Source organism: Macadamia integrifolia, chromosome 1 (assembly GCF_013358625.1).
Source record: "Macadamia integrifolia cultivar HAES 741 chromosome 1, SCU_Mint_v3, whole genome shotgun sequence".
Lineage (NCBI taxonomy): Eukaryota > Viridiplantae > Streptophyta > Magnoliopsida > Proteales > Proteaceae > Macadamia > Macadamia integrifolia.
The window spans coordinates 30,378,903-30,388,206 of NC_056557.1; positions in this window are offsets into that span (position 1 = coordinate 30,378,903).

A 9,304-nucleotide genomic window follows, 5' to 3' on the forward strand; every position below is an offset into this window, starting at 1 on the left:
GGCAGCAGTGAAGAGAATTTTCAGATATCTGAAAGGGACTAGTGAGTTTGGGTTATGGTATCCGAAAGTTAAGAGCTTTAGTTTGTCAGTTTTTCAGATGCAGATTGGGCCGGATGTGTAGATGACAGGAAGAGCACCAGTGGTGGTGCATTCTATTTGGGGAGCAGCTTGGTGGCATGGCATAGTAAGAAGCAAGAGTCAGTCTCTCTTTCAACTGCAGAGGCAGAATACATTGCAGCTACATCTTGTTGTACACAAGTGTTGTGGATGAAGCAGATGTTGAAGGATTTGAGTGTGGAGATTGAGCAGGCAGTGCCACTATATTGTGACAATACTAGTGCAATCAATATCTCCAAGAACCCGGTGATGCATTCTAGAACGAAGCACATTGCTATCCGGTATCATTTCTTAAGAGACAAGGTGATGGAAGGTGAAGTAAGGATGGAGTTTGTTCCCACAGCAGAGCAGGTGGCTGATATCTTCACTAAACCGCTTCCCAAAGATCAGTTTGAGTTCCTCAGACAGAAGCTGGGAGTGGTGATTCTTCCAAAACACTAGTAGCATTGGGAGAGGGGGAGCATGTTGCTTGATGTTGCTACCCCCATATTGGACTCAGGGGGAGTCCATTGGTTACACCCTTTGCACTTGTTGTCAAAGGGGGAGAGAGTTACTCATCGGAGCTTTAGAGTGTATTAGTGATGAGGTGGTTGCCAACAACTCCAAAGGGGGAGATTGTTGTTTTATGGTTGTCCTTGTTGGCAACTCGACCACGTGGCGGTGATGATGTGGCCAGTTTGGGTGACGTGGATGAAAATGATGACATTGCAGTATCCAGTATCACCGATGAGATAACAGAGCAGCTTGGTATGCATGGAGTGGTTTAATACATCATTAATAGGTGGTGCGGGTTTCTGGGTCAAAACTGGCAAAATTGGCCTATTTACGATCGAGGGCATTTTCGGCAATGAAAATGACATTTTTGGAAGATCGGTTCTTCATGAAAAAGATAGATTGTAATTTTCCTAGTCCAGTGCATTTGATTTCGTCAGATTCCGATACCGTATGAAGAAGTTACGGCATTTATGGCAGTCGAGGGCAGTTTCGGCATTGAAGATGATTTTTTTAAAGGAAGTGTTCTACATGTAACAATACGACAAAAATACAATCTTTCCAACGGTTCTGATTTCATCGCATTCCGATTGCATATGAGAAAGATACGTCATTGGAAATGTGTAGGGGCATTTTGGTCTTTTTACATGGATGATTCAGATGATTGAGTCTTCTGAAAAGTCGTAGAGCATCCAGTTACGATTCCAACGCACTTCGTTTCATATCGATCGGATATCGTATGAAAAAGTTATAACCGTTTCCGTAAAGTCAGTTCGAAAATCCAAACCGAAAATCCATCAGTTGCTCTCGGTGTTGGGTGGGTTTTTCGGAATTTATTTTTGAAATTCGAAGGGCTTTTGTGTAATTTAAAGATTTTGAAGGTCTGAGTTGCAAGGAGTCTTTAAGCACTGAAACATATGGAGGCAGGGGCTTGATTGTAATAAAGAGGAGTCAAGGGAAGTGAAATGGACGGCCAAGATTCGACCACGTATGCTTGATGCCCATCCAAAGGCTGCTGAGATTTTGGTGTGATATGGACGAGATAGATGCTTGCGCGTGGGATTTTATTGGTTAGATGCATAATTCTTGATGCACTGGCGCTACACTATATCAAGGTATGTTATTGTGTTTCGCGCGTATACAGAAGGTATAAAAAGGATTCCGATCTTAATGATCTCATGAAATCTGATTAAAGCCATCATGGAAGATTCGGATCCAACGGTCAATATGCATTTTCACTTTTGTGAGTGGAAGACAAGCTCCGTTAAAATCCGGAAAAGCAACCAATCATAGATCGACAACACTTCTGACGATGTCAGCGCTTACGTCATGATGACGTCATCGAGATTCAAATCTAACGGTTTAGATCTGTTGTCCGTTGGTTTAATCGGACGGTTTGGATTATAAGATCTCTTATATGAGATCTACGGTCAGATTTCGCCCCTGTTGCGCGCGCCGCCGGTGTAGCCTACGCCACCCGTACGAAGATTCCATTTCAAGCTATCTCATTGCTCCAACTTCAAAAGGTCATATCTCCCTCATTTTAAGTCGGATTTGAGTGATTCAAGTTGGGGATTCTTCATCTCTCCGAGCTCTACACATCAGAGGGAAGAAATCAGGCAGAGGGCTTGCTGAGGTGGTCGGAAAAACGAGTTGAAGCTCGTGGAAGGCTAAAGGTTTGAATGAAAGACTTCCATCCTCTTGCACTTCATTCATAGCCACCATTAGAGGCTTAGGAAGCTGCTGGAAACCAAGGTAGCAAGTCATATTGGTTGTTGCCAAGAGAAAAGAAAAGAAAAGAGAAGAGAAGAGAAGAAGAGGGAAATAGAGAAGAAGTTGTTTCCTCTCTTTGTGTGTGTGTGAATGTGAATGTGAATGCCATTGTTGCTCCATGAAAGTAAAGACAAGGAGAAAAGAAAGAAGAAGAACCTAGAATTTGGTTCTTGTGAGTTGCTTCAAGAAACCCAAGTGCCAACCGGGGTTGAAGCATTGGCGGCACCGAGACAACGTGGTTGTGGTCCGCATCAAGTGGAGATTGACATTATTGCATCTCCGACGGTTACTCCTTGCCAAGGTAACCTCAATTTTGCAAAATTTCCATTATTATAAATCATTGTAGGCAAGATGTTTGATAAAATGCCTAAGTGATAGTTGTAGTCTATTTGGGGGAAATTTGCATGTGTGAGTGCTTCACTATAGGGCATTGTTATAAGCCCAATTTAATTGTATTATTTATTGTGTGCTTAGTGGGTGCTAAGCACCGGGAGTGGGTGCTCCCGTGTAGTGGGTGCTACACATTGTATCGGCACTACGAGTGCCATCTCAGCTTCGGCTTGAGAAAATTGGGTGTGGGTGCTCCCGACTGTGGGTGCAGTCAAAAGTAGTGTATTGAGTAGGTACGAAGCCTTTACAGGCACTACTCCGGGGATGTAGGCAAATTGCCGAACCTCGTAAAAAACCTGTGTTGTGGGTGCTTGTTGTTTGCATTTGATATTGAAGTGCGTGGAATGTGGAATGGGTGTGCATACTTGGAAGTGCCTATGAGAGGCTGAGTGTGCATACGACTGTATCAGGTTCTTCTTGGCCAGACATCGGACAGGTTTTTAGGTATCAGAATTGAACTCACTGATTCACCCCCCCTCTCAGTGACTGCCGGGTTACAACATTTTCTTCCTTCTTCTTCCCTTCTCTTTCTTTCTTTTCTCTCTCTTCTTTACTCTTCTCACCCACCATGTAAAACATTAAATGAGGGAAAAGAAAGACATTACTTGCTATTTATACCTGGGTCAAAATATCTAATGACTATACTAGTAGGCCACACTGGTGGATCCAACCCACCTATGACCACCCACCAGTCGGCCGAAACTTAGCCGAATAGTTAGGATTTCGACGGGAATCGGCTCCTGACATATGCCTCACTCCCGGTATATGATTTATAATACGTACTCGACATAAAATATGGCAACATACCTTTTTGTGCTTACATGGCCTTGTTATATGTGCAAGTGCACAGATTGGGCATGCGGACTTCACTAGGCACCGACTCAAACTCGTCTGGCCATCCCAAGTTCAGGGTCACCCTTGCCATCATGCTCCGTAGGGTACCCATCTCAGCTCGATCAGGTTTAGATCTTGTATGACCAAACTAAACCAATCGGGTAATTAAACCAGGCTTAGAAGGTAGGGTATCACAGTATGTACAGGTACATGTGCCATACGTGTTCATTGTTACCAAATATGCCTCAAACCCATACCCAAACATCGGCAACCCCCACACATGACAGAGTAGAGAGACTTCTCTCAAAGAAACTCTATGTCCCTTAAAGACTAATTCCTATATATATACCCTAAGAAACTTTTACAAGTTTCCAATTTTGGAGTAAACTTAAGCTCACTTGCTTCACATGTAAAAAAGAACTCAAAAGAACAAAAGAATATTAGAGGGCTTTTTTATTTAGGTTATGTTTGGTAACCAAGAGACGAAAAGAAAAGAAAAAGAAAATTTCAAAAAAGTTTTAAATTTGGGGAGAGAGATAGGCATATAAGAAATCATTGTGTAATCATATTTTTTCGTCCTATTATATTCCTTGTACTATTTTCTTTTCTTCTCTTGGCTACCAAACATAGCCTAAATGTTTTGAAACTTAAAACTCCAACAAAGAGAAATGTACCATCACTCGGAGGCTTGGAGCAGTCTTTAGGTTGGGGAGCCTAGAAGGTTGTTGGAAGGGATATTTTTCTGCTGCAGTTGATCGAGGCTACGCTTCCCGAGGATCGACTAGCTACACACTTGTGTCTTTCGAAATGAAGCTTCGTTGTTGGAGTGTCAGTCGTTGGAGATGAGCCGAATCCTTATCAATGTTGTTGCCTTTTTCCACATTAGGCCAGTATTTCTTGCCTTCCCCTCGCTTCCTCTAGTTAATCAAAAATCTTATCAGACTCATGGTGAGATCGATACTCTACTACAAAGCTATAACATTTCACTTCATCTCTAACGTCAATGATTGTCCGCAATCCATTCCTTTTTAAGTCTATTCTCATCCTGATTACATCATCACATCTACCTGCATCCTCATTTGCAAATAGCATGATGCCCCATAGCATGAAGGATCTTTGTAGTAGTTGATGTTGCCCATGAGGTGTTCGTTAAACTGCTTGAGGGATTCTAAATTAACAAAATGCATATTGACTGAATATGTATCCAAACAGTGGTTTCATTCTCAATCAAGAATGTATTCTACACTTTGAGAATGGAAATACCCATTCTTAGAATTGGAATACACACCAAAAATAGCCTACCAGTGATTGTGCCACAACCCCAACATCTTAGGAAGAGGAAGCACTCTAAGATGCCATAAGAAAATGAAAAGAAGGAAAGTTAGTGAACCCAACAGGATTTTTTTTCTTTTTTAGGGTGCAAGAACTCAACAAGTTGAGAGTCTGGAGGCTGGAGAGCTTATTATTAAAATGCAAAACAACCCACCAATAACCATTCCCCAATTCACTATTTCTGCCCAAAATGAAGCACAAATCCAACATGCGATTGACTTGCATTCAATAAATGACTTTAAACTAAAGGGGAGAATAGTTCGAGAATTGAATGTTCAACTGCAGTTAACACATTGTAAGCCGTTTTTCATTCTCCGACCCCGGCGGCCAAAAACAGCCTTACCCTTCTTTGTCTCAGGCTGAGAACTGAAACCCAAGGGGCTCCCCTGAAGCAGAAACCCCCTTCTAATTCTTCGATTTACGTCGAGAGTCAAAACCCTATGGGGCTCCCCTGAAGCAGGAACTCCCTTCTCCTTCATCGTTGCAGGTTGAAAGTTGAAACAAGGCCGGATAGTTAAACTCTTCTCCTTCATTTCAGGATGAGAGAAGATGAGGGACTTACCTCAAGATTAAAAGCCAGAAAAATGGGTTTGATCCGAGAATTGTAATCGGGTGTTGTCTTTTGAGGCGTTAAATGGGTTTGAATAACCCAAAACTTCCACCATGGTTGGATCTCCAGTGTACACGTGTCATGGGCACAGTGAGAATTGAACAAAATTGGTAAATTAAGAATTGAAGAAGAGCCGGATCCGCATCAATAGAGCCACCGGATGAGGCATTATAAAGGAAAAGAGGGAGTGTTAGCTTACAATACATGGACAGTCCCACCATACTGTCATTTGAAGAAGAAAGAAAATTAGAAAATTCTAAAATCGGATGATTTTTTCCATTACTTCTAAGGGTGTCAAATAGGAACCAAATAAAAAATTGATAACAGATCCAGATTAAATTATCGGATCTAAATCGAACCGAATAATTTGATTACAATTAGGAACTGAAAACAAACCGGGGTGGGACTTGGTTGCTTTCTGGTTCCAACATAGGAACCAATGGTTAGAACAAAAAACTAATTGAATTTGAGTACCTATATTAACACACTATAATACTAATATTATAATATACATCATATATATATATATATATGTTAGTATGAGATTTTATAATATTATATATCATATTATTATTATTATTATTATTTTTACATAAATGAATGTACTCCTACTTCGGGCCTAACTTTTCCCTTGACTATTTTATCCTTCATTCTTTTTTAAATGTCCTATCTCTTTTCTTATTTTTTTCTCATTTTTTTTTACTTAAATTTTTGGTATCCACCCTTTCTATTTTTTTTTTTTATCTTGATTTTCCTAATTCTCTATTTCCATTATTCCTCATCTCCCTTCATTATCAATCCCTCTCTCTGTCACCCATTTTCCTTTTTTTTTCTTAAACTCTTCATCTATCACTCCCTTACCAATAGAAAACCTACACTATTTCAATCTCTCTCATATATGTCCAATGGGAAACTTCTTTCTAAATAGATTTCGTCTCCCCAACACATCCTCCCTTTTTTTACCTCCTCTATCTCATCACTTTCTTCCATGATTTTTTTGGTGCACTATCTTGTACAATTTGGTTGGAGATACTTAATTAAATCATGTTAGTCTACACCTATTATGATTCTCTCCCTTATTATTATTTTTATTTATAGTTATTTCTGTAGCTTTCCAATTATATGTTGGAGAAGATCACTATCTTCAGTGATTTGGCTGTGGATTGAACTTTCAGGCTCTCTCTCTCTCTCTCTCTCTCTCTCTCTCTCTCTCTCTCTCTCTCTCTCTCTTCCGTTGATTTTAGATATGGCGGAACGTATCATTTAGCTTCCCCTAGAGAAGCTCATAGAAGATGCATATGAGAATTCGCAGTTAAATTTCTTCGGTTTTTAAATTCTGAAACCGATGACTCAAAACCCCCTAACGGCACTCTGGTACCCTCCCTTGCTCCCTTTCTGACTTATTTTTCTTTTATCTCGCACGGTATATTATATCTAACTTTAATTTTTAGTGGATGAACTAGAACTTATGATTTTAAATGTTGAAGAATTATGGAGGGGTGGGGGGCATTTTTTTTTTTTTTTTTTCTCTTTTAGCCGCTGGTTTGTGGAAAATTGTGATGAGTGTATTGCCTTAATCAACTGTTTTGGAATGAATCCCATAATAATTTGAATGGTTGACTCCACACAAACTTGTGTCAGGACATTCCTTGTCTTGAAAGTTTCTTCTGCTTCTTACTTTTCATTAAACCCATACTCTTACAAAAGTATCATTATTCATAAAATCTGGACAAGAAGCTCCACAAAAGATTTATTTTCTTTCTTCAAAAGGAAGAGAACGAATAATCCATCTTCATGATGAATAGGTCTGGCTCTATGACCATATCAATTTCTAACGATGTTTTCTAGAACAATCACTTCTACTAAGCTAATGCGTAATGGCAAAGGAATTAGTAAGAGATTTTTTTGTTTGTATGCTTCTTAAGTCCAGGAAAACCGAACAAGGTTGTCAATACTCGCCATGGTAAGTTTACTTTGAATACCCAAATAAATTTGTATATACAATTCATAAGGCAAGGGAGATGAGAACAAGTTTGCTCTCTGTACAAGCTTTAGTCAAGGGCATTTTTTACTTCAGGCATCCATCTCTTTTGGATTCAATATGTTCTCCATAATTATACCTTTCAATTTGGGGTTTTCATTGTATCTCCATCATACCATTCCCTGTGACCACTTTGATTGACCTTTCCAAATCATATGCTTAAAAAAATGTATCTCTAAGGATGGAATTTTTGTATTTGTTATGAGGACAAGTATAATAAATCTTCAAGTTGAACGTCTTATCCATGTCAAGATCGTAAAACTTTGAATGCAACTAAAATATGTCAAGACGCTTACACATAAGAAGTTGATATTTTTATTTATGAAGGATATTTTAGAAGAGCGTATTAATAATTTATTTGGGTTCATTTTGAACATTACCTTTTCTCTTGTTCCATTATGTTTGAAGTTGTGCATGCCCATATTTGAGTCATGTTGATAACATTTTTTTTTCAATTAAAGATATTATTTGATGTTAAACCAGGTGGTTGGATAGTTTAATGGAATAATTTCAAATGGTTATCAAAGGGTTGCTCTGATCATGGTACAAGCTTGACTAGGTATAGGACAATCTTAAGCTATGGTCTATGGTATGGAGTGCCTAAGTTGTCTCACATGGACATGGCATTATACAGTATCCAATTTATATGTGTGAAATTATAAACTATTGTAGACACCACATTCTATCATCCCTGGAAGGTCTATGCGATGATAAGATTGGAAACATTGAGAAGCGCGAATGGTTCATGTATTTTCAATCGAGAGTATATTCTCAACCTAGGCAGCATGCTTTGCTTCCGTTTTGGCATAATATAGTTAAAAATGAGCAAAAATGTGTTTACAACAAATGGCCAATGGCTTTAACACACATAGATTGACCGAGACCACCTAACAGACTATACAGCGATCCTAAATTGAGTCACAAAACCAATTGGACCAAACCCCATGAGTCAACTTGAGCTAAATTTGTACTGACTCAAAGTCGATGTTGGATGCATTATGGCCAACGCTATCTACACATAGGAAGACATCGGCCAAATCCGAACTATGTCGTCTAGAATGCAAATTCTGCCGGGTCCTTCAATTTTGTAGGGATTATGTCAATCTCCTGCCAAATCACGTCCAAATTGTGTATCCTGACACACTAGGGATGTACCTAGACTCAAAACATGACCCTATGACACCTAGAGGACTCTAGAAAATACATGTGAAAAATGTGTTATTTTTCTACACATTGTGGGAATATACACTTTCCATAAATAGACCAATTCTCTCTTCATGCATGGAAGAAGATCATACCCTTACATGGAAGAATTTTTATACCTTCCTTGGTGACCATGGAGCCTCTCAACTGAAATATATAAACCTTCCCACGTGTTGGGGATCCTACACAATTCCACATACTCACTATGTATACATATTCGACAAATTCAGTCATAGCCGCCTAAATTCGTGCACTGGAATTGTACGGAACTTCTGTTGTACTTTGCACTAGTTTGAGTTTACACTGACCACACCTAAGCATACACCCTTCCAACCAAATATCATCATTCATGAGATTTTTAGAGGAGTGAGTCCTCTTCCATCTCCATTTTCCATATATTTCTTCCAGATTTTTTGTATCAAGTTATCATACTTATACTGAGCACAACTCACTGTTGTCCCCAGTAGAGCAACAGTGAAGTGCGTCTAGTTACATTACCATTGTACTCTCAC